At 36.1% G+C, this 26,937-nt stretch overlaps 1 long non-coding RNA gene across 1 annotated transcript; it reads right to left on the minus strand.

Moving 5' to 3' along the window:
• Window positions 1-10,471: 10,471 nt before the first annotated feature.
• LOC140148337 (uncharacterized) lies at window positions 10,472-25,678 on the minus strand. The gene is made up of 5 exons (XR_011858476.1): window positions 25,505-25,678; window positions 21,629-21,724; window positions 19,982-20,035; window positions 16,143-16,258; window positions 10,472-12,489 (listed from the first exon to the last, which is right to left on the minus strand). It is a non-coding gene; the product is annotated as an uncharacterized lncRNA (long non-coding RNA).
• Window positions 25,679-26,937: the final 1,259 nt, after the last annotated feature.

Genomic DNA, 26,937 nt, shown 5'->3' on the forward strand with positions numbered 1-26,937 from the left:
AATTTCAAGTTATCATGTTTTGATATCATTATTATAGCATTATTTTATTCATCATTTTAATATTCCCCATCCAAATACACTCCCCTAGCACAAGTGCAACCCCACCAACTACATTTTCCCACCACATGTACTTGGGCAGTGTGTGCATTTGAGTCAAATAATACACAGTTCCTTTGCCATACCATGTTTACAGAAAATGATTTATTGGAGCTTATAGGTAAAATATTAATAATTATCCAGATGTGCATAATTAATGATAATAATTATATTAAACTAATGGATAATCTGGTGGATGTGTGCTGGGATGTGTGGATGTGCATGAAAGACTTCACTAAATTTGATATTGACAATTAATTAAGTCTACAAATTTTGGATCAAATTTGAAATCCAATTGATGTTTTGAGACGAATGCTAACTTGAATGCTATATCACTGCTAAATGTATGTTGAAATTAGTATTGTACAGTCTGTGTGTCAATACACAGACATAGCTTGCATGATTTTTGCATCCCAAAATATTTAAGCTAGATTCACTAAGACCATCACCAATCTCTTTTTGTACTTGATTAATTCCACAAAACCAGTTCTACAATTTTCTGTAAATGAAAGTACTTCTTAGCATGTCTCAAATTAAAATGTTGTATATGCTTATGACAAAATTAATTTCTCTAATTCTGTTGGTGCGAAATGTAGTTTAATTCATTTGTTGTGGTATGAATGACATCAAAGAGTGTATTTACAGCAAGGTATAGTAGCCAATAAATTAATGTCAATAATCAATAACAATAGCTTTGTTTATACCCATGTACCCATAATGGGAGTCATACAATGTTTCTAGTCCCAATATCTGTACCTGTACCCATGGCCCGTACCTGTACCTGTACCCATACTGGGACCCGTACCCGTACCCGTACTCGAGTCCCAACTACTGTACCCGTATCCGTACCTGTACTCATGGCTCCGGACCCGTACCCGTACCTGCACCCTATTTTGGGTTCGGACCTGTACCTGTACCCGGCTTCGGACCCGGACCCGTACCTGTACCCATGGCCTGGGACCCGTACCCGTAGCCGTACCCATGGTCTGGGACCCGTACCCGTACCCGTACTCATGGCTCGGACCCGTACCCGTACCCGTACTCATGACGGGTCCCAATACTACAAGTCTGAGTACCTTCAAATTAAAACAATCTCTTGAAGCCCACGCAGTACTCTTAATACTACGACATCGCGATCAGTGTTATACGAAGGTATAGACATTTCTTTAAATGGTTAAACAAGTAAGCAGAAGTGAAGCCATAATAATATACAACGTCAATATCTACACTGACATTTCTATTCCATTCAATTAATCCTAACATTATTACAGTTTCAAAATACATTATCTGCATTTGCTTTATTTGAGTCTTTTGTAACAGGAAAGTAATCTTTTAAATAATATTATTATAGAAAACATAGCTGAATGGTACGGACACAATGAGTAAACTTTTTTACAAGTATGTAAAACAAAATCACAATGTTACTATCATACAACATTTTACAGATTGTTGAAGTTCAAAGCAATATTATAACATTTCCATAACAAATAGAATTTATTTTTCACACACTGTTATGTTTTTACAGTCAGATGATTATGTCCCCTTTCAATTTTGACCTGAACGTTGAACAGATGAGTCAAAACAAGCAAAATCGGTTATTTGATGTCAGCGCATCACCAGTGCGTGTCACTGTCACTCTGTTGACTCTTTGATGTGTTATGACTTTCCCGCGCTCCATGTACGTATTGTTGTAGGCGTTCGAGTAATATTTCGATCTTGATGATTTTGTTACAACTATAGCATCTAAAACCTTGATTTTTGCATATTGCATAAGGTAAAAATCAGAATTTGGAAAAGCACGGAGAGCGTCATCTTCATCAAAATTTACAATATTGCTTTATGTACGATCGATATCTACCTAGATGGTAAGCTAATAGTAAAGCCTTGCACTATATTGTATGAAGTATGCATGATGAGTTGGCTATAAAGTCAATTTGCGTCTACGCTGAAAGCATTTTACTGTATTATGTCATATTTCTTAAATCTTGAATAATGTAAACAAACCACTGGGGTACTGCTGGGTATCAAAGGAAACAATTATTACATATCAATACATCAAAAATGTAACATATCATATAATTCAGCTTATTTCCCTTATTCTATATACACTTACCAAAATTGCGCACTGTGATTTGTTGAAACGTGTCACGTGATAGACCCTAAGTAACAATAAAGTTGCCAGGCAATGAACTTTATGATCTTCTTGCACATCACCGCACAGCAATATGTCCGCAATGCTCGCTATCACTTTGGCTACGTAAACAACGTAAAATATTTGGGCAAAAAAGTTATATTTTTCTCTTTAAATCGCATTATTTTGTGGTAATAGAGTTAATAAATGGGGCAGCATTATTCTCTTTACACCCACATAATGTGTCCGCGGCAGTAACAATGCCTTGGATCTTAAATCTTGATGGGTTAGGCGCATTTACTTTTTACTGCCTTGGACACATTATTTGATGACGATGAATTTTGAGTTGTCTAAAGCAAATGTAAGTTATCGTAATGTAAAAATGACCCAGCTTAATCCAGTACCAAACAGTTTTGCCTCTACCCTCATATTTCAGCTTCTGCAAGAAGTAACCCTTCTTTTTATTTATTATTTTCCATGATTATAGCCTAGAGTCTGACAGTCTTGACAAAATAAAATTGTTTTAATATATTCTTCCATTTATTGTAGTTGAAGTAAAAATGAAATCAGGTACCGAGGAAATGGACACAAATGTGCACATAATACCTACAAAGCAGAGATAAGTAGACCATATTGAAGTGACCATAAAATACCGTCTGGTCACTTCGGATAGCTTAAGCACTAGACAAAATATTGAAAATTATGTAAAAGGACAAAAAAGCTTGCGTTTTAGCGAAGAAAATATTTGAGCAGATAAGGCCTGTAATCAAATTTAATGTTTTTCTTAAAAATGACCAACCGACATTTATGCATAAATTGTCTGTATTAGAAAGAAAACCACATTATACCAGCTATGGAAATGGCACTTCTCTAATTGAAAACCAAGAGAACAAATTTGAAAATTACAAGTGACAAAAAGTACGGTGTCTGATCTCCACCAAACTCCCCCTTTTATAATTCATCTCCCCAAATTTTCAGTTTTCCCCCTTTTTGCGCAATGCTTTCCCCCTTTTTCAAATATTTTCCCTTTTAACTTTCCCCTTTTCAAATAGTTCCCCTTTTCGACTTTCTCCTTTTCAAATAGTTCCCCCTTTTCGACTTTCCCCTTTTCAAATAGTTCCCCTTTCGAATTTCCCCTTTTCATATAGTTTCCCCTTTTCGAATTTCCCCTTTTCATATAGTTTCCCCGTTTTCGAATTTCCCCTTTTCATATAGTTTCCCCTTTTTCGAATTTCCCCTTTTCATATAGTTTCCCGTTTTCGAATTTCCCCCTTTTCATGTTTCCCCCCTTTCGAATTTCCCCCTTTTCATATAGTTTCCCCCTTTTCGACTTTCCCCCTTTTCATATAGTTTCCCCCTTTTCGAATTTCCCCTTTTCATATAGTTTCCCCTTTCGAATTTTCCCCTTTTCATTTAGTTTCCCCCTTTTCGAATTTCCCCCTTTTCATATAGTTTCCCCCTTTTCGAATTTCCCCTTTTCATATAGTTTCCCCTTTTCGAATTTCCCCTTTTCATATAGTTTCCCCTTTTCGAATTTCCCCTCTTTATATAGTTTCCCCTTTTCGAATTTCCCCCTTTTCATATAGTTTAAGTTTCCCCCTTTTCGAATTTTCTTTTCACCTTTTACATAATACCATTTTAAAAACAGATATCCCCCATTAAAATAGTTTCTCCTTCTTAAATTTTTACTCCTTTTTTATTCCCCGTTTGACGATGCGTAGGCTTTACCAGTAGGCACCAGGCGGCGGATGACATGATCGCGCCGGCAACTCGTGAAACCGCCCGGCCGTATGGCATTTTCCAATATAGGCCTAGTCGGTTAGTTTTGTGGGGTTCATTATCGAACCCCAACGGTTTTAGCTTGTATTTATATTATTTATCAACATAGGCCTATTTGTTTGTGATATTTCAAGCGTTTTAAAATTTCAAAATAATCACATTCAATTACACGGTTGACGATGAAAATTTAGGGACTGCACGTCATACACCACCTGAGTAGGCACCGACCATCTATAGTGCCAGCCTTCATGCTTCGATCGTGCATACATGTACTTCGATATTGAAATAGGTCCAGCCTACACGTTGAAAGCACGTGATTGTCTGATACAAATTCTTGAGCTAAATAAAATGAATAAAATGATACTTATTATGTAATTTATAAAATTGAATAAAATTGAATAAAATGATACTTATTATGTAATTTATGAATTCTAATTCTATAGGATATAGATCTACATTTAAGAAAAATCATAATCTGAATTATATCATGCAACTAAATATAGACCCAGGAAAAGGCCAGGAGATTGGAATTCGAATCAATTAGATTGCCTTATTAATCGTTATTATTTTGGACTTGTCTCGACTTTTAAAAAGACTAGGCTTAATTGCTACTTAATTCTTCATCTAACATATAGGGCCTACTAATTCTTTTTGGATTTTTGAGGCGTGCACCACTGACCGAAGTCCCTGGTTCATTTGTCTGGTCAATTGAATATATGCCATAGAGCCTTTGATTAGAAAGCACATTTTTATTGTTAACGGAATTGTTGACAAACAAAGAATAGCGAAAATTACTCGAACTGGCTTAAAATAAAGTTGCATAAAATCACACAGCCACACTTGTCATAAATATGCAATGCCCATTTTGTCCAGGCCCGTTTTATAAATGTATGCTTTTATTGTCATTTCACTGTTAAGACCGCTTGTTTTAAACGTTGGTGCTAAATTTTTTTTAAAACTTTTGAATATAGGCCTATAGCACAAACAATTCTTATTAGGCCTATCTAGGCTTCTGTAACAATGGCAGCCAGTTGTTTGTTGTCTCTGACATATCCCTGTTTATAGACAAGTTCTTCACATACTTTCAAACATCATTGCTATGAATTTGACCAGCATAAATATTTATGCATGCCATTTCACCCGTTTAAGGGATCTAAAATGAGCGTTTATTGCGTTTCGGCAGTATTTTTTGTGGGACATGAGACCACCTCAGACCTATCGAATTGCATTCTGAATACGAAGCATGTCTTTCTGATATAAAATAATTTTCATTTTTTGTTTATTCAATATAATACAAATTTTATGACAAATTATAAAAATTTGATATTTTTCAAATTTTTGATATATAATAGTCCTCGAAGTAAATCATATAAATCTAATGATATATTCTTAAATTGTATGTAGCACGGAGGAAAAGCCGACGATCAATTGAAAATTTTGACTTTCATATTGAAGATATGGATTTTTTTCCCAAAAAGACCTAATTTTTGTTGGTGTTTTGGGGAAAAAAATCCATATCTTCAATACGAAAGGTCAAAATTGTCAATTGATCGTCGGCTTTTCATTCCACCTACATACACTTCAAGTATAAATCATCAGATTTATAAAGTTTACTTCAAGTACTGTTAAATATCAAAAATATCAATTTTCAATGATTTGCCATAAAATGTGTATTAAATTGCGAATTTCAAAAAATCCAAATTATTTGATATCAGAATGACATTCTTCGTATTCAGAATGCAATTCGATATGTCTAATGTGCTCTAATGTCCCAAAATAAATACTGTCCAAACGTTCATACCCCAGCCCTTAACATTCTGAACATCATTTGGTTTATCAATCATATCGGATTTGCTCTTTGTACAGCCCCTCTATAAACGTACATAAAAGTTGACGGATCCCTAACCCATTGAATTTAGCGGGCGCTTGCACAACAGGCTATAAATCTACCTACGTTGGTATCCAAATTCATGTAGAACGCCTTTCCAATAATGGATGTAGCGGAATGAGCTCTAGTGAGTGCACGGTACTCTCCAGGGTCCAGGCTTACGCCTACGCACGGAAAACGGGGAGTACCCAAACAAAAAGGGAGTATTAAAAAAAAAAGGAGTATTATTTTAAAAGGGAGAAACTATTTAAAATGGGAACCTATTTGTGAAAAGCGGAGGAAAGTTAAAAGGGATTATTTGTAAAAGGGGGAACTATTTACAAAATGAGTGAAAATAAAAGGGGTATTATTTGTAAAGGGGGTAATTCGAAAACGGGGAAACTATTTAAAAAAGAAAATTAAAAAAGGGGGAAACTATTTGAAAAGGGGTGATTCGAAAAGGGGGAAACTATTTGAAAAGGGGGAAAGTCGAAAAGGGAGAAACTATTTGAAAAGGCGTCAAGTCGAAAAGGGGGAAATTCTAAAAGGGGGAAACTATTTGAAAACGGGGTAAGTCGAAAAGGGGAAACTATTTGAAAAGGGGGAAAGTCGAAAAGGGGAAACTATTTGAAAACGGGGAAAGTTAAAAGGGGAAATATTTGAAAAGGGGAAAGCATTTCGCAAAAAGGGGGAAAACTAAAAATTTGGGGATATGAATTATAAAAGGGGGAGTTTGGCGGAGATCAGACACCGTAAAAAAGTGATTGGTCGTCTTTATTTTTAACTTTCAGATCTGAGACAAAACTCTCAAGTCGTATCAAACAAATAGTCCCCAAGCCCACTGGATGGTGGTATAACTTGTACTTTTATTACTGGTCATCTTGTTGTTAAGTTACACATTTGATGTTGTTTCAGTTATAATCTGTTAACATAATCATAACACTTGACTTGCATATGGAACGAACTCTTGTAGGTGGATAAATACATACTGTCATGTAAATGTCTAACGATTTTGTACTGTTTCTGGTGTATCAAATCTTATCTTGGTTAATATGAGGTCACCTAAAAACTCTTTAAAAGGTATCAATATAAAGTCTGCACAAAAAGTAACTCAGCTGTTGTAAATACGCCTATAGCTTCATCAGAACTAATAATAATAATATTTCAACATAGAAAGAAGGACGATTTATTTACGCGCATTTTGATACCCCATTTGTCCAATTTCGTTCAATATTAACATCACAGCAGTGTTTTTAAAGAAAATTAGCCGAATTCAAAAGTTGCAGCTATTTGTATTGATTTGAAGTTAATATTGAGCGACATTTGATAAATGGGGTATCAAAATGCGCGTAAATAAATCGTCCTTCTTTCTATGTAGAAATATTGTGGAAACAATTATTAGTTCTGAAGCTATAGGCGTATTTATAACAGCTGAGTTACTTTTTGTGCAGACTTTATTTTTGTAGATAACATTTCAAAGTATAATCTTGCCAGGTTTGAAGAAGCTACCATTTGCAGAACCAAAGAAAATGCGGAGGAAGAACTTATTGATTGACCCTTGTATATCGATTATTATGTATGATGCCGGGGTAGAGGTAGGTGAGTCGGCTCTCGTCATTTGGTCGGAAATGATAGAACAGTTGAAAAGAAAAACTTTATATAATTATTTATAAAAAGCTTCAAACACACACAACTTTAGGAGCTGGCATTCAAAACTTGCTGTACCTTAAGTATATATAAAATACAATAAATATATTATGATGGGGAAGATGAATACGTTTAGCTCATGAAATAGATGCAGCTCTAGGCAAATATTGATACGCGATGAAAAATTATTCTGTGCGCGCCTTTTTGACACCTTTTTACTTTTCCTACATCGTTCTGGGAGATTTGGCAAACAAGCGAAAATCCCCGGCGAACAGTATATAAAAAAACAATTCAAAATCAATAAATCTGGTGTTTTTCAGACAAAACAAAATCTAAAAAAGGCATTTTGCTTTTGAGGGAGACTTATTGGAGTATCCAAGTATGTATTTTAAAAAGAGACCCTCCCTCAGTATTAAGTGTCTGCTTATTGAAAGTCTACCTTTTCAATTTACAAGTGTGAAGCGATCAAGATTCAATTTTTATGCTTTAAAATATCCTTAAATGTGGTCGAAATTAAAGGGGAAAATCGTTTTTTCCCATATTTTTGAAACTAAGAAAAATGTCTAAAATTTGCGATGTGTATCGGCGGTAATTATTATATATTTAATGTATGGGATTGAATAGCTGTTTACCTATTTTGTCAATCACTTTTCAATGCAATTCCTAGGGGTGCTTTGATCTTATTTTGCAATGAATATGTAATTACGAGACGGTGCCCGTGTCCGAGCAAATAGTATCTCAAGAGAATATTTGTCAAAATACATTGATAACATCCATGTCTTGATTGTGTGATATGGAGAAACTCAATTTCCCTGTTCATGACTTCTTAATGAAATGGATTTTTCTTCTTTAGTCATTATTATATATAGAAGTTATTACAAATATATTGGACTATAAGAAGTCTAGCAATAAAAGATAAGTGTATTGTGAACCAAGCTAAATAGGGATTGCAAGTAATTTTAATATTTTCCACAAATCTCAGTACTTATTGCGTTTCATAAAATACTGCTGAAATAACATTTTGGCTTTAATATATTTTCTTGGTACTTATCACATTACATTTTCAGGAGATAGCGACAGTAGTTATAATTAAAGACAGAGATAAAAACAATTTATCGCGTCTGACGTCATCTGTCAATCAAATTCGAGCACGGTTTGTTTACAAGTGTCGTGATGATGACTTGCTGGACGCGGATTTATAACCGGGCGCCATATTGTTAATTTTGCACCTTTCGACATGCAAACCATCTCAAAAGTTAGGTATTTATAGTAGGAAACTTTCTTTGGTGAAGGCACCATGTCCTTGTAAAAGTACGTACATTTTCGCCATTTGCTGCTATTCCTTTTCTCCGATCAGCACCAGATAGATCGGTCTTCCTTTTACGCGCTGATTAACCTGTGTAAACCAATCAAGGATCGTAATTGACAGTGACATCAGACGCGATAAATTGTTTTTATCTCTGTCTTTAATTATAGTTGCTTCTACTCAACATTTTTTCAGCCTTCCTTTAAAATTGACCTTTTTTGATCATTAGGTCATTATCTCATATGGATATCTATAACGTCCTTTAAAAACATATTGGTACTGTTTTAGCATAATTATTACATATTAGGAATTCTGAGGCTTACAAAATTACATTATCGTTACAACGATTTAGCGTTCTTATTTTTAGTATATCCATGATAAGGGTAATGACACCGCAAAACTATTTTCAAAAATAAATTTGTAATTATTTCCACATGGATGTGGGCAACCTTTTCAATCAAAATTAGCCTTTCTTTTCAGACCGTTTCCGACGTATCAAATCTGTATTCACTTTAATAAACGCATCTTAACAACCAAAAATCAAATAATCTTTATGTTGTACAATCATGGGTTATTGCAATATCCTAGACTATGCCATAGTCGATTTTTGATAAATAAAAAATATGTTATTAATCATGATTTACAAGCTAGACCACCAAATAAGAATTTGACACCACACTAAATTTGATCTGGACAGCTCCATATGATGATATGTAGGCACTGTAGTGGCGTAGCCAAGATGGGACAGGGGGAACTCCCCAGTGGGATGTTGGCCAACGTGATATTTAGAATTTTAGACAATTTTTTGGACAATTTTCTTCCAATTTTCCTCTTGCCCTTTTCCCCATGACCCCTCTGAAAATATCCTGGCTACCCAGCAAACACAAAAACGTTTTTAAAACGTTATAAATAAGTTATATTTTGGCTTTTGGTTTAGGTAAAAACGTTTTAATAACATTAAAATGTCGGGTTATATAAAGGTCATGATAACGTTTTAAAACGTTTTATATGAAAAACACACTACAACAATATTTTTAAATGTTTTCAAAATTGTTACTGTAAACTATTTTTGCAAACATTTTTACAAATATTGTGTCAATACTTAAATAACATTATGTTAAAATATTTGAACCCAGCAAACACAGAAATGTTCTTAAAATATTTTTTTTTTTTTTTTTTAATAACATTTAAATGTCGGGTTATATAACGGTCATGAAAACGTTTTTAAAACGTTATTGAAAATATTTTGGGCAAACATTTTTCACAAAATATATTTTCAACCTCAAAATAACATTCTGTTTAGAATGTTTTGTATCAAGTTTTCAAGAATGTTTTTGGAATGTTATTAAAACGTTTTTATACCCTTTATATAACACGACATTTAAACATTTTCTGTAAAACATTTTTGTTTGCTGAGCAGTAGATTTTCAAAAATGTTTTTTAAGGTTATGAAAACGTTTTATACTCTTAATATACCCTTTATATAACCCGACATTTAAACGTTTTCTGACAACCTTTTATAACCTTTTGCGAATGATGTCGAAAACGTTTTGTGTTTGCTGGCTATGCCACCGGGGCCCTGGTAAGCTCTGGTATGGGGTTAAGAAACAGACACACAATAAGTATACCTTGCTTATAATTTGACATATGTTTATGTTAGTTATATTTTATTTTCAATTAATTTATTGAAACTAATCATACTACAAACGTTTTGCGCGTACAAGGTCGGATAAAAACTGCGATGGATCTTTCCAAAAGGCTGTTTAAAATAGTAATAAAAGAAAACAGCTAGCTGCCCTTTCGAATAGAATCATTGCCGGTGCACACAACTAGAATATATATCGCTAAGTCATTTTTTGTCATTTTGAGAACAAAGAACAAAAATGTGGTTCAAGCTCGCATCAGTTACGTAATCACCCTAATTATTTCGGATTATTCCCTTTCATTTACATCATTATCATTTGTTCTTGTGCAAAGATTGGCAATTAAATAAGTTTAAATGCATGCTTGAACAATATCTTGTACTTTGTTCTTAAAATTACAAACAATGACTTAGGCAATTAGCGTAGCAGGCTGACGAAATGCACGATAACCATGCATGCTCCCATAATGCTTGGGATCCTCTCATTATCATACATTAAATGATTTTCGGATTTCTTCGAAGGGTCACAGAGGATGATTTAAGGAAGCCCTATCATGCACTGCAAACGTGTTATCACTAGAGTTTCAACTGCCACTTTACTTTTCAAATCCCATTGAATTCTGTGCAAAAGATGTTGTTTAAGAATTGTGCGTGTGTCATTATTACTTGGTCGATTTCAGAACAAAAGTGATGTATGCATAAAGGATAATTCACACCTTCTGTAGGTAATATAAAATGTGAAATCGACTAGCATTTTGAATGCGTTTTTATTGTAAATACATCAGTCCAAATTCAAATTTAACCATGCCCGTCAATGCAATGTGCGAGCAGTGGTGTCATGTTCACGCACACAGCTGTGCTAACCGCAAGTCAACGCAGTGGCGTGGTGGGAAGTGCTTAAATCATCCTCTGGAAGGGTCACTTGTCCGAAAGGTTTTTAGACCGATGAATGTCGACCATTAGGTTACTTCGAACGGTTATTGTTCCGAAAGATTATTTCTCCGAATGCTTGTAACCGAAAGGGGTTTTTTTTTTTTTATAAATTCCAAAGGAAAGGGTATCAGAGTCATTTCTCCGAAAGAGCAAATAATCCTTCAGAGTGATGTTTTTGGAGCAAAACCCTTTTGGAAAAAAAAATCATGCTTGTCATTTTTTGAACGATAACCCTTAATAATGGCCATTTTTCTTAATAAACACCTTTCGGAGAAAAGAACGTTCAGATCCAGTGACTGCGCCATAATTTATCTGGAGGGGGCAAAGTGAAATGGAGGAGGGTCGGAAATATATTTCTAAAATTGGGCGATTTTGACCCAAAATGGGGCGATTATTGGCCACAAAAGAGGGCAATTGTGGCCCCATATGTTGATTTTGGGTCAAAAATAATGGATTTTCTCTGGCGCCAGCCACTGTTCAGATGAAAGAGTGTTCTGAATAAATTCAAGCAAAAACCCTTCAGAACAAAAACACGTGTAAACGAGTGTTTAGGGACGATCATATTGCATTAAAGCCTTAATGTACGAGCTTTTCAAATTTTTAGATTTTTCTTTTTTTCTTCCAAAATGATGAAATAGTTAATATGCATCCAATCATTATGAAAGTTCCCAATACATTTGGACGCGAAAACATTGGAAATTGCAAAGAAACAACATCATAAACTTCATCTCTATCACTCGAAATATCTCGCACTTCATGGATTAGGACGCCGAGTACGGCCTCAGAGTTAGTCTCCTACGCAGCCAGGTTGGTTACGCTCCCTCCACATGTGTGGAGGGAGCGTAACCAAACTGGGTTCGTAGGAGACTTAAGAAAAAAAAGATCGTACATTAAGGCTTTAAATCAGTCTGTAACCGTTGTGAAACGGAATCAGTCTTGGCTTAGTTAGTAAAAATAATAATTAGCTATCAAACACCACCATATTTTATAAACCGTCGTAATTTATGGACGCCGTCGTGTTCATTTCGGTGTCGCTCAAAAGAGTGCGGGTCGAGCTGAACAGCAGCAAGTCTTTTGTAGATGTCATTCTGAAATATAAAAAATAAAATAATTGACTTTGAATATATAATCTGTTGAAATATTTTAACTGGTCAAGGTGTACTTTTGTACTCCGTTTGTGCCGCTATAGACAAGAAATTAAGAACCACAAGTTGAAATGGCAAGAATGACCTCTGACATAGGCCAAAGGCATTAGCCTTTTCGAAGCATGACGTACCCAATAGGAGGGCAGTATTCAATATGTGTAAAACTCGCCAAAGTCTTTACCCACTTCGTGTAGCGCCATCCTATTGTGTCCGCCATACCTCTAAAAGGCTAATTGTTTTTCAGGAACATGCAATTTGATCAAAATTCCGATTGTAAATTTGGCTTCCGGTGTTATGTACGGAATATTACAAATTATAAATTGGATTTAGGTTGGAGATCATACTGCGGGAAACTCCAGAAGTTGACACAATTTTATTCTGAGGTTTGCCAGCCTCAAGCTGACCAATAGCTCGAGCCTTATCCGGATCTGATAATCGAACCTTGGTTGATAAGAACTTCCTTGCAAATGACCACTATGAAGAAGTGACCAGCAAGAGAGATTGACTTGTGTTGATCTATTTCGATCACCTCTAGAAATGTTAATCCCATCCTAGCACTTTTTATTCAAAATGATATGCAAACAACTTTTCATTCATTCATTTAAAGCAATGAGATGAGGCAGACAATGGTAAGTTTGGCACATTGTCTTTGAGACCTGTCTTTCAAAGGAAGTTACTCAGCCGTGGAATAAGTTATCGTCACAAATGAGGTGTCATTGTTGACAGGAAAGAACAATGTTTTCACTGATATGAAACAATATGGAGATAGATTTCAAAAACTTCTGACATGCATCCGGTTTTGAAAGTTTTGAGGAGCTTATAAGCCGCTCGATGAGAGGAGTTACTTTTCATGATATTATTAATTATACACTCGCTTGTTATTGTTACACAATACACATGTAACCATTGCGCCACGCTCTCCGTGGTGGTCGTTTGGTTTGGCCTATGTATTACTCACCACAACTGCAAGGTATAGAGTACACACATGGTGCACGATCCTTGGGCAGAGGATTATTTGGGTGGCTTAGGATGTCTCTTAATTTGGCCGACCTAGAGTAGAATGTTTTGACCCCTGCACGGTTTAGAAACCGACAGATTTTGTCTGATACACCTTTGATATATGGCATGAAGGTTACGCCTCTGTGTTCATCGTCTACCACTTCTTCTGATCGTTCTCCTGTCTGTTTCTTGATTGCCTTGTGTATGAGGTTTGAGGGATAGCCATTCTTGTTCAACGCTTTTTCAATGTGTTTGAGTTCGTCTTTTCGATGTTCTTCATCACACAGAGTCAGTGCTCTGTGAACCAGTGTATTGACAACACTATTCTTTTCAGAGCCACCAAAATCTTTATATTATAGGCGAGATCTGCTTGTTCTCTGTTGACAAGGGGCAGTCATCAGTGAACGGCTCTTTTCAGAGTCATCAGTAGGCAAGGGGCGGTCTACATGTCTCATTTTAGGTACCTTGTCCTGAAGAAGTCAGAGCTACTCCTGACGAAAGCTTGACAGTTCTAAACTTGTCCGACGGTGAACCCGCTAAAACCCCACTAATTGTTATGAATTCCCGTCGTAAAAGCCTATCCCACAATGTGTATTACATTGCGAATTTCAAAAAATCAAAATTATTTGATATCAGAAGGACATTTTTCGTGTTCAGCATGCAATTCGATATGTCTGATGTGCTCTAATGTCCCACAATAAATACTGTCCAAACATTCATACCCCATACCTTAATTTCCAAGCCGAAGAACCATTATGCAGACGCCATTGAAGATCAAGTTATTGCGTAAGTTCTTCTTTTTATTTGATCGACTCGATGACCGCAGTTATTGTTTTTTCACTTTATATAATTCAGACATTCGTAAGCCTACCAAGTACATGTGTACATGAATATATTTCCCAAATTCGATTTACAAATAATAGTTGTTGTTGTTATTGCTGTATGTAAATGCGTGATCATGGTAATAGCAGTATCGATTTATTTCGGTGGCAATAATATTCTATAAGGAACGCACCATTCGACTTCCAGGGAGGCTGGAAGGCGGGATATATGCAATTTCTTTTTCACCACCCAAGGTGTTTTGGTGCGATTTTAAAAAAATTCATGTATTATTGTATGCACAGTTATATAGGTGGGGACAGTCTTTTATCCCCACTCCACCGCTCCTCTGAATTCAAGCAATTGAAAACCCCATCTAATAAGCTTAGCGGAACCCGATCGAATTCGGTATTGAAGTGAGCACAATTGTGCGCTGCACCTTTTCACGTTAAAATTAATTTTTTTTCGGCCAAGTGAAAAGCAATGATTTTGCATTTTTCAGCAAATATCAGAAGAAACCCATAATGCTTGCTGTTAAAATTACGCGCAAAATTTAGTATTCTAGTGTAAGATTTTCGATTTTGACAGACCAGACCAGGACTTTGCGCGTGAGCTTTTTTGGGTCAACTTTTCAAAGTAATATAGTTTGCTAATGAAAGTTTTTTCCAACTTTCTAAAGCACATTATAAAGGGCTGTAAACTTAGTTTTGTCAGAATTTCCGTTTTCATTGTACCATTTTTTAAGTCGGGAGAGGTGGGGACAAATATAACTAGAGTTACTGTGGCTCAAGAGCCACGAATATAAGGCGATGACTTCTGACCTCATTTGACCTTTAATCTCATGTTGACTTTTGTTCCCTTATATCAAGGATGTTTTGCACTAAGTTTGAGCCCAATCGGGCCATTTGAACATTGACCTTGGATAACATCAGGTTGACCTTTTCATGCTCGCCTCATATCAAGGATGATTTGCACTAAGTTTAAGCCCATTAGGGCCCATTTTAAAGTTGGACTTCATTTAATCTTTGACCACCGGTGACCTCAGATTGACCTTCATGTTCCCCTCATATCAAGTTTTAGCCCAAAGTTACCACGTGACCTCATTTGACCTTAGACCTCGGGTTGACCCCAAGCTGAGGTGTAATTTATATTAAGCTTGTTCCGGCCAGTGGTTCTTCTGACCAAGTCTGGTGGTCATAGTATGCACTTTAAAAGAGGAGTAGCATTTTCAAGATTTTGACAAAATTACCACTAATAACGCCTATGACCTTTGACCCCTATCTGTATACAACTTACATTAAGCTTAGGTCAACGGTTCTTATGGCCACGTTTGGTTGAAATTGGGTCAAGCGCCTGTCACTAGTAACATTTGAAAGATTTTCACATAGCGACCTCAAATAACTCGTACATGACGTTTCGCCACTAACTGTGTACAACTTAGAAGGAGCTTGGGTCGGTGCTTCTTGTGGTCCAGTTTGGTCGAGATTGATTCAAGCGTTTGGCACTAGTAGCATTCTAAAAGATGGTTTGACGAAAGAATCGGAAGAAGCAGAAGCAGAAGAAACAGCAGATTCACCTGCTCAACAATATATCAGTGTGGCATTTCATGCCACCTAATTATAATAATTGCCATGTTTTTCATCATACCTATAAATACTACATGTGGCTTGTTAAAGTGTTAACGGTTTGTCTAGTTTAAAAATAAAAAAAGCTGAATCGAAGTCCAAGTCGACCCCGATTTCTGAATGTAGTTTTATGACCCTATCTGCTACACTTACCTTTTAGCACCACGGGTTACATGACTGTGGACACATGTTATGAATGTAATCATCGTCGCAAGCACCTGGATTATAGTTCAAGATAGAGCCACACTCGGGCGAGTGATTCACACAACCTGAGAAAATTTTAAGATACACAAATATTTAAAATGATGCTACGTAGGAAAAGTATACTAGCTCCGAATCATCGCTTGTAATTTTTCTTCCTTCCTTCCCTCCTTCCCGCCCTCCTTCCTTCCTTCCTTCCTTCCCTCCTTCCTTCCTTCCCTCCTTCCTTCCCTCCTCCCTTCCTTCCGTCCTTCCCTTCCTCCTTCCTTTCCTCCTTCCTTCCTTCCCTCCCTATCTCCTTCCTTCCCTCCTTCCTTCCCTCCTTTCCTTCCCTCCTCCTTCCCTCCTTCCTTCCTTCCTTCCTTCCCTCCATTTTCGCCTTCATTTCTTCCTTCCCTGCCTTCCCTCCTTCCTTCCTTCCCTCCCTTCCTTCCCTCCCTCCCTTCCCTTCCTTTCCTCCCTTTGGGGTCAAAGGTCATTAAGGGTCAATTTCTGGTGTATTTCTGGTCACTTGCACATATGCATCGGCTATATCCAGTGTAAAATTCAAATTTGCTTGGATTGGGCTGTAACTCGGTAAAAAATGATCCCCGACTCTTGGAGAGTATGAAACCGCCAAGGTCATCCAGGGTCAAAGGTCGTGTCAAATTAAAAGTTGTTATAGTATTATAGTATGCTACTTCAATTTGACAGTAGTTTAGACATGCAGGTGCGTCAGTTACTATGGCATGGCCCTATTGATTATTGTATAATGAATGGATGAAATAAATTGATTGATTGATTGATTGACTAAAACACAACAGAAATTGCTATGGCAACTCCGACTTCTGACATCTACAACTACGCTCAAATTAATATCAAGATTCAAGATCAACTTGGACTGGAGTAAACTACTCGTTAATATCAAGAACTTCATTGTGAAGTAAAAAATCGTTTGTGTAGCAAGAACACATGAACAATGCTGAAAGTTCTTTTCTTTTGGTCAAAAATGGGAAAACTGCCAAAAACATGTTATGCTGGCTTTTGATTTTTCTTGTCATATAGGCCAAGTTCAAAAATCTCGAGTTTCTTGAGTTTTTCACATGTACACTTGACTTTTTGATGCAAACGATCAAATCAATACAATTGAATACATGAATACAAAAGCCACCTAAGTCCATGCGAAGTTATTTTGAGAGAAAAACCCGTGTATCATTTTAATTCCTTCAGTTAGATTTACCTGGTCAATATGGTAAGTTTTACGTGCAAATGAGTGGATTAACCTGTATTAGGTATGACGATTAGCATTTCAGGGACTTCGTGGGGTTCATTTTAAATTTTGGTGGTTTTAAGATATTTGAAAAAATAAAAACTTTTGGCCAAAGTCATCAAAGAAAAGTGTTAGCACAGCTTTAGACCTAACGTGATTTATACTTTTCAAATTCCCAAATTCAATTTAAAACCCCATTTCTTTTCAATTTTGCCTCATTTTGGGCAGTTACTTGGGTCCACCGAAAGGGTTCGCGACCTTTTTACAAATCGAGTGGGACGGTCCATTCTCAACTTAGGGCATAGGCCTAGATCCTATCCAATTTAGCAAAACAATCTGTCCACCAATCTGTCCTGCCATTTCAATTGTTATACCGTTCCGGTTATTGGATAGGTTCTATAGGTGATGATGGTCCACCGGTTTTTGTTACACGAAATTATATGGCGCGAGTACGTTTTATGCATAATATTATTCTGAGCATTATTTTTTCCTAAACAAGGACATTAAAATTATGGATTTCGTTCTCATTTCAACTGGTTTACAATGTAAATTGAGTTTTGTTTAATACCACCATTCCTTCCCAAGCATATCAGCATTCGCTTGAAATTTTCAGATACAGTAACTTTACAAGAAATGTTTTCTGTAACCTGATTGTTTTAAATAATATTTTCTTGTGTAAAAGTTCTTTTGTTTCACAGTTTTTTTCAGTTTGTAGGCCTATTCAACAAACAAAACGAAATCACAAATTGAAAATAAATGTGTAGTTTTATAATAGGCCTATAGGCCTACACCTTCTCAGACCATTTCTCAGACCCATTCGCAAAATAAATAATAAAAAAAAAAGAAAAAAAAAAAGAAATAAATAAATAAATAAATAAATAAATAAATAAACAAACAAACAAACAAACAAACAAACAAACAAACAAATAAATAAATAAATAAATAAATAAATACACAAGGAATGTATTTATACAAGCTGGGCCTATTTTAGAAAACCTTAGTTCCCGTAAATAATAACGTAATGTTTCGACAGTAGGACGACAGCTGGACAATTATACTTCCTGATACGGATGGTCGAATAAATACCATCTCTGCGCATTGTGACATTCGTCCCCATTGCTCTAAATGGATTGATTCCAAAAGTTTATGGTACCCGACGTTCTACGGCTTTTTATAAAAATATCGCGGAAAAGACCAAAATTGAAAAGAAATGGGGTTTTAAATTGAACTTTAGAATTTGAAAAGTATAAATTACGTTAGGTCTAAGGCTGTGCTAACACTTTTCTTTGATGACTTTGACCACAATTTTTTATTTTTTCAAATATCTTACAAATTCAAGAATCTAAGCTAATTGAACATATAGTAGTAAGATAATACAAAATAAAGCACACAGGTATGTATAATGTTGATAAGCATTCTGCCGTGTAATATAAACCACACATATTCCTTTATTAAACCCATTTTTGTTCAAAAGTCATTCTCTAGCAATGAATGTGTTACAAGTGGACTTTTATACATACTGGATTTCAATCAATGTGTTACAAGACTCAAATCATGGAATTGGGTGATTCTTTCATACATGCTATTTTTCACATGCCCAATAGACACAGAAAATGAATTTGAGTTGTTCTTTCATGCATATGACAGGCCTATGTATAGCAACAATTTCCCATGCTTAACTCAATTTGGCCAAAGTATGGACTTAGGTGGCTTTTGTATTCATATATTCAATTGGCATACTTTTGATATTAAAAGTATGAAACCGCAAAGGTCATCCGAAGTCAAAGGTCAGGTCAAATTTGAAATTGCTCCGATTGGGCTGTAACTTGTGTAAAACGATCCCTGACTCTTGAGGAGTATGAAACCGTTAAGGTCATCCGAGTTTAAAGGTCAAGAAAGGTCAAATGAAGTTAAATGTTAAAATGGGGCTGATTGGGCTTAAATGTGATGCAAATTTTCCTTGATTTGAGGGAGTATGAGTAGTAAACCCGAGTTTACCCGAGGTCAATGGTCAACTAAGGTCAAATGAAGTCACTTGCATATAACCATTGGTTATATCCAGTGTCTATAGGGTGTACACAGATTTGCGGTCAAAGGTTATTAAGGGGTAATTTCCGGTATATAACCAAACACCTTCAAAATGCTTCTTCTGCCACAAATTACATAGCACGATTACGTCACTTGCATATGCATCGGCTATATCCAGTGTCAAATTCAAATTTGCTCCGATTAGGCTGTAACTCGGGGAAAATGATCCCTGACACTTGGGGAGTATGAAACAGCAAAGGTCACCCGGGGTCAAAGGTCGTGTCAAATTTAAACTTGCTCCGACCGGGCTGCAACTTGAGAAAAATGGTCTTTGACATTTGGGAAGTAGAAAACTGCATACAAAAATTATTAGTATAGTATGCTATTTCAATTTGACAGTAGTTATAGACATGCAGTTGTGAAATGTATTTATTTAAAATAATATAATAATTAAATACAATGCAATTCCTCCAAATATAATTGTAACCTTTCAATTCAAATCAGATGAACTTACGTTTTTCCAATTCTCTTTTCTTGAGAACCTGTTCCAGAATCTCCCGCAGTGAACCTTTAAGATCCATAAGATCCAGAGTGAGAGAAAAAGAAAAACACACAATTATGTTGGCAAGGCCTTTATATTTATTTTCTTTAATTACCTTAAAAATTAAAGAATAAAAAATTGTCGTCGTACTGTTCAGGTATACTAGTCTCAGGCAAGCCTACTGCCTTAGGAAGCCTGAATATACAGTGTACTTCGGTTATATTTATAAATGCGCTTTTATAAATTCGCACGTGACCACCTCCGCGCTGCCATAACAGCTTATTGACAGTAAGTCTCGAAGTGACCTTCTAGATAGCGAGTGGTCTTCCTATACAATTGAATGCAAAGGCGGAACAACATGAAGCAAAATTGCCTATTTTGTTCAACTTTGTGATTATATTGTAAACGTTTCTGTCGTTGAATATTTTTTTCCGTCGTCAAATACTTTCAAAATGTTGTTTTTCACAACATATTACAAATTCGGAATTGCAAAATGTGTAATAAATTTGCAATTCAATTAATACGTAAATTTGATGATATTCATCTACAGAGTTCCTTTCCTTTTCTGTATAGTGGTCAATGCATGAGGATTTGGACACGCTTGTTGGTCTTGGTGTGTCGTGCTCGGTCACGTGCGTATTTATAAAAGCGCATTTATAAATATAACCGAAGTACCCTGATATATTAGCCAAGCTTCAATTCACATCCCGGCGCGGAGGGTATTCCCTGGGGGTACTCAGTGGAAATGGTAGGTACATTATGTGCCGCTCATATGGGTCGCATTTTCACCCTCTCACTATAACGATGGGTCATTTTTATGATATTACTATAAAGATGGTTAGTTCTTTTTGTCAATGCAACTCCTGGTGCAAATATGAAAGTGGGTCAGTTCTAGCCTAGCACTACTATAATAATAGGTCTCATTTGTAGCCGAACTATAACAACATTTTGTTATTGTTATTATTTTTTTTTTTTTATATTGTGCTGTTGGTGGATGTCAACAAACCTTCTGCCCATTATCATAATTAGTGCAGTACGTACGAAAGGAAATCTGGGATATTGTTTAACAGCAACTGAACGTTGAAATTTTGCTTTGGAATACCTTTGCTAGAATAGGTCAAGGGTTACAGGGGAATACCCACCGAAGGTTGACTCGTTAATCGTCGACAAAATCCGGACGTAGTAAACGACAAACTTCATTCATAAAATGCACATACAGCCGGTGAAATATCGAAATTGGCCGATTTAGGCGAGCGATTAATCGCACTTCTCAGCATCACGCCTCAAAACTCAGCCCCTGCTGTACCAAATGTTTTACAAAATTACACACCACCTTTCTTGATTTTGGAAAAAAAACAACCAAATTGCACCATGAATGTCTGTTTAGGTATTATGGTCTCAGATGAATGTCACTTGCTTCAAGACATAAGTAAACTGCCATTATTCAGACAGCTATATGAATGGCTCCATATTTTAGGAATAGGAATAGGCACTACTATATGAATGATCCATATTCTGTGACTTTACTATGAATGGGTCCTATTTCTGTAAAATCTGCTTTATAAACATGGGTCAGTTTTTAATTTTTAGTCAAGGGCGGGTATTTAACTCGATACTCACCTGTGTCTCCGAGACTCGCGGATTGGACGTGGCAAACAACGGCCACTATCATTAGAGCAATACACAGTGTAGTCTTCATCTTGGAGCTTCTTGAACCTGGCAATGATATAGAAAATAGAGACTTTCATATAGGCCTATATAAATCATACTATAAATGGTCGATTCCATTTCATAGTGAAAGCGGGACAAAATTTTCCTTGGGGAAAATTTTATAAAATATTTTCGTTTCAACTCTAGACTTGACAAGATCATATCTATATGAAATCGAATCATCAGGTGAAAGTGCTATCGTACTGAAAAATAACTTTTCTTGTTAATCCAAATATAGTGTTAATGTGTATATGCATGTTACCCTCGAATTTGACATCTGCGCATGTCACTGATACAACCACCAACGGGTTGGTAATTGCTCTCCGATATTCCACCAAATTTGAGCTATTTTAATGTCGATTTTATTCTTCTAATGTACATGGACTAATCTTTTATCTACTATAGAACAGTTTGAATTACATTTTGGATATAATGCATGACAAAAAGGACGGGATATTAAACAACGTGAAGATGATAGCACTGATACCATGGATACACATAGCTCCGAGGCTCGAACAGATGGGCAAGATGGCGACGGTGCCGGTGCGATTATGCGTGAGTTAAATAAAATCACGGAACTTTTGCATTAAAGTCATCAACCGTCTTGATACCATGGAAGTGAGCATACAAAAATTAGAATCAGACCAGAAGGACACGAGAACCAAAGTGATTGATTTAGAAGCTAGTGCTGAGCAGGTAAACGCTACATTGGATATGAAACAAGAGAGAAATTCCTTCGTAATGAAAACTGAACTGGATAGTATACAAATATTAACGGTCTATGAGTGTGATGGTCGAAATATAATCACGAGGTGAAAGATGGATTGTTCCATTCCACGAGCCGGAACGGCGAGTAAAATGGAACAATACATCTTTCACCGAGTGATTATATTTCGACCATTACACGAATTTAAGACAGTTAATATTTGTTTTATATCACTCATGCATAAATTCTATTACTAAAATACTATTTAAGGTAGGAAATATATACATTTTTTCATCAACATAACACCATGTTTTGCCGTGATATACTTCACATTTTGGGGTCCACCCCATAACTAAATCGGCGAGTCCAAGAGTCAGCGCACGGCTTGGCGCAGGCGCACTACGGCAGAGCATTATGATGGTAAATGGTAATATACCAAATCTTAAGATTCTTGTCATCTGTTTGGTTAAAAGCATCGATTTTGAGAAGAGAAATTAATAGTTTCAATGCGAACGGCACAGATCAATCTGCAATTTCCGCGTAATTATAGCGCGCGAAAACATTAACGCGTGTGTAATATCATTTTACGCTGGGAACAACGCACACACAGAACTATGCCTGGGGAATAGTTACTTTGAAAGCATAGTCAAAATTATATACCTCATATATAGATTCCTGTCATCTGATTGGTTGAAAGTGCAGTCATTGAATTAACTATGCCCGCAAAATGAACTATGGACCGGTCCATGGAAATGAACTATGGACCGGTCACGTGCGTCACGATCAAACTGCGCGTTTTCCAAGCGTAAAATGATATTACGCACGCGTTAATGTTTTCACGCGCTATAATTACGCATAAATCGCAGATTGTAATCTGTGTGCCGTTCGCTTTGAAACTATTAATTTCTCTTCCCAAAATCGATGCTTAACCAAACAGATGACAAGAATCTTAAGATTTGGTATATAAAACAAATATTGACTGCTTTTTATTCGGGGCATACGCCTCGGGGCATAGTCATGGTTTTGAGATCACCTTGGGCCTATAATTTTAACCATGCCCCTCATAGCAGTCAATATTTGTATACTATGCCCGCGCTTTTAACCAATCAGATGACGGGAATCTAAATAAAAACACACGGCTAAAGTCACTGTAATCATGATATAATCATTTATAACATAATCACTTAATATTTTACAGACTGGCAATCTTATTTTTGTTATGCGGGTAACAAAATTATTGGCCAACATGCTATAGAGCCCACAAACTTCCGTGGAATTAAATCGTTTTACATAGTATACACAAAGGGAAAACAAAATTCATGAAAAATGTCCAAACAAAAGAGCCCATTGTAGTTGAAACTGATGAGATAGAAAAAGTAGAACGCTACAAATATCTTGGCCAGACTCTGAAGCTGGAAGACAATGCGAGAGGAGAAGTTCTAATCAGAATTAAGGCTGGCTGGATCTGCTTTGGCAGATATAAAGACATTATGTGTGATAGAAAACTATCATTGATATTAATATCTTCAATCAGTGTGTGCTGCCAACAATGACATATGGCTGCGAAACAACTAAATACCTAGAAGAAAATCTGATAACAGCAGAGCGTGCAATGGAAAGAACAATACTGAATATCACAATACGGGACAAAATCAGGAACTCGCATATAACATGTGTAAGAAATAAAACCAAAGGTAAGGACATTCTGGAGAAAATAAAAGTCAAAATGGAGATGGGCAGGACATCTAGCAAGATCATATGATAACAGGTGGACAAAACGACTAACAGAGTGGCAACCGAGAACAGGTAGAAGGAGAAGGGTAAGACAAAAACGTAGATGGTGGGACGATATCACATCTTACATTGGCACAACTTGGGCTAGGATAGCACAAGAGAACAACTTCATTAGGAGGAGGGATACAGTCGACATGAGCTGACGTAGCCAGCAAGACAAGATAAGACAAGACATAATAATTATGAAGATAGATCACGCAAACATTATGACATACATGGTGCTTTATCTTTGAATTCGTGTGTAACGCCTATTCATTTAAACCATCATAACTTGTTTGTCCCGATCCCCTGGTATGACATGTAGTAAACATGGTAAAGGTCTATATGCCAAAAAAGAGCACATTGTACTTCACATGATTATGCTATACACAGCCTCCAACATGCACTGAGTCTGGTAGTCAAAACTTGGGAAACCAAACCAAACCAAAAAATAGCAAAACAATTTTTTAATTATTTATAAATGTTCTAAAAGTGAAGGATAATTCATTAAAATTGTCATTAGGTATTTTTTGAAATGAAAATAAAAAAAAAAAAGGGAAAACATCAATGTTGACAATGATTGCCGAAGTAGAAGCCCCGTTCAAATACATGTAGCTAATTATTTCTCTACTTAAAGACCCGTCCAGTGATCCCAGCAGCGAAAGTGTAAACAAATTAAAATTGTTTATAAATTGCTTAAAAGTGAAGGATAAGCCATTCAAATTGTCATTTGTTATTTTTGAAATGAAAAAATTGGAAAAAAAATAAAAGAAAACAGCAGTATTGACGAAGTTGAAGCCCAATTCAAATACATGTAGCTAATTTAGATACTGTCAGTATCTAAATTACAGATTCATGTAAATTCCTTATTTTTGTCTTAACTGCACACAGCTTTTGTTTGAACCACTAGCAGGCTATTTTAACACGTATGACAACATATGGACAATGACAAAGGTATCAAAATCTGAATTTTGATGATTTTTACGATCGTCCGGATGAGCAAATCACTGAATAGGCCTTTAAGTAGAGAGACATTACGGATTCAGGTAAAAAATATCTTATTTTGTCTTTAATGGCTATGAGAAAGTGAGTACATTTATGACACCAACAAAGGTGTCAAAATATGAATTTTGATGATTTTTACGATCCCGATTACGATTGAGCAATCATTGATTTGAATAGGCCTTTAAACCCCATACCGAACACATCCACCACCCCACACACCCACCCCCCACACACAAACAAACAGAAAAGAAAAGCGAGAATGTATAAAAAGAATGTAAAGACTTAAACAAAATGAAACTAACCTGGTACTGGTAAATTGGAGATACAGTTTTGGCCGGTATCCTGGATAACTTCTGATTTGACTTTCTTGATTTGCAAGTAGAAGACTGCTAGCAGAGTTGTGGCTTTCACTTGTTCAGGTAGCTGTTCTTATACACATCTGCCTGCGTTAAGCCACGCCCCTTTTTCTAGTTCTGTGAGCCTGTCAAACAACCAATAAAAAGGGCTGATTTGTATAGATCCTATGCAATACGATGTCACTCATCCTCATTTAAATAAAATTCTGTCCACCAGGCAGTGGCGTAACTTTTGGTCAGGTGCCCGGGGAGTAGACCGGGTGCCCCTGACCAAGGGTGTGCATCTTGTAGAGCCAATCAATTTTGTTATTGAAAACCATATACCCAAAAACCTGGTAAAAATGGTATTTCAGATCATATTTATTTTGTATTTCAATGAACTTATCATGTTAATAAATGTCTTTACTTTTGAAGATTTGTCACTAGCTGCAGTGACATAGCTAGGGGTTGTAGCACCCGGGACAAGGCTACAAAATGCATGCCCACTCCTTCCTACATCAATTGCGGATCGCGCGAAAATGTGCATAAATACCAATCTATAATAAATTACCGAGTTGCAAAACTTTTCGTGATAAAAACTCGAATGGTGGTGATGCAACTGCAAATTTCACTTTTGCAAACCTAATCATTCACCGAGTTACCCTGCATATTCACCTCATTTTTATCAATCTTAGAGATTAAAGTCTAAAAATGAGCAAATAAAGCGACTGATCAATCGGTAAGGAGTTGGTAAGGGTGGTGATGCATTTGTAAAATTATATTTATTTACGAACCGCGAAAGACAGGTGACCGCTAGTAATGGTTATTATCAAGTTGAATTTCGGTCTTAAGGTTTGACGCTATTTTAAAGTGTTGTGATTTGGTAGTTCACAGCATCTTGCGAATGGTAGTCAGCTTTGGCAAAAATCGCATTGCTTATTTCATAGCGAGTGTGTAGAACAATTCAAATATCAAAGATATACTTATGTACGTCCTGTGGTTCTTGAGTTATGTAGGAGGGCTGAAACACCTGCAACACTTACATAAACGTACATAACTCATTAACAACGATAAATCAAGCAAGGTTTGAAACTATATGGTTTGTAGAATGAACTTTGCTTTAATTAGTCGTATCGTTTTTGCTAGAACCATTACAGTTTTGGCGCATTGATTTGCTGCAATACGCTCGTAACATTATAATAATAATAATAATAATAATAATAATACATGGGATTTATAAAAGCGCCCTACGATATCGTAAAAACAGCCTCAAGGCGCTGCATCTTAAAACTACACAAGTAAAGTTTTGGTCCAAGTCTACCACATTATAATAATGATAATAATAATAATAACATTTTTGACTGGGACAAGTCTGCCCTTAAAGGTTTTTTTTTAGAAAA

Source organism: Amphiura filiformis, chromosome 1, assembly GCF_039555335.1.
Source record: "Amphiura filiformis chromosome 1, Afil_fr2py, whole genome shotgun sequence".
Lineage (NCBI taxonomy): Eukaryota > Metazoa > Echinodermata > Ophiuroidea > Amphilepidida > Amphiuridae > Amphiura > Amphiura filiformis.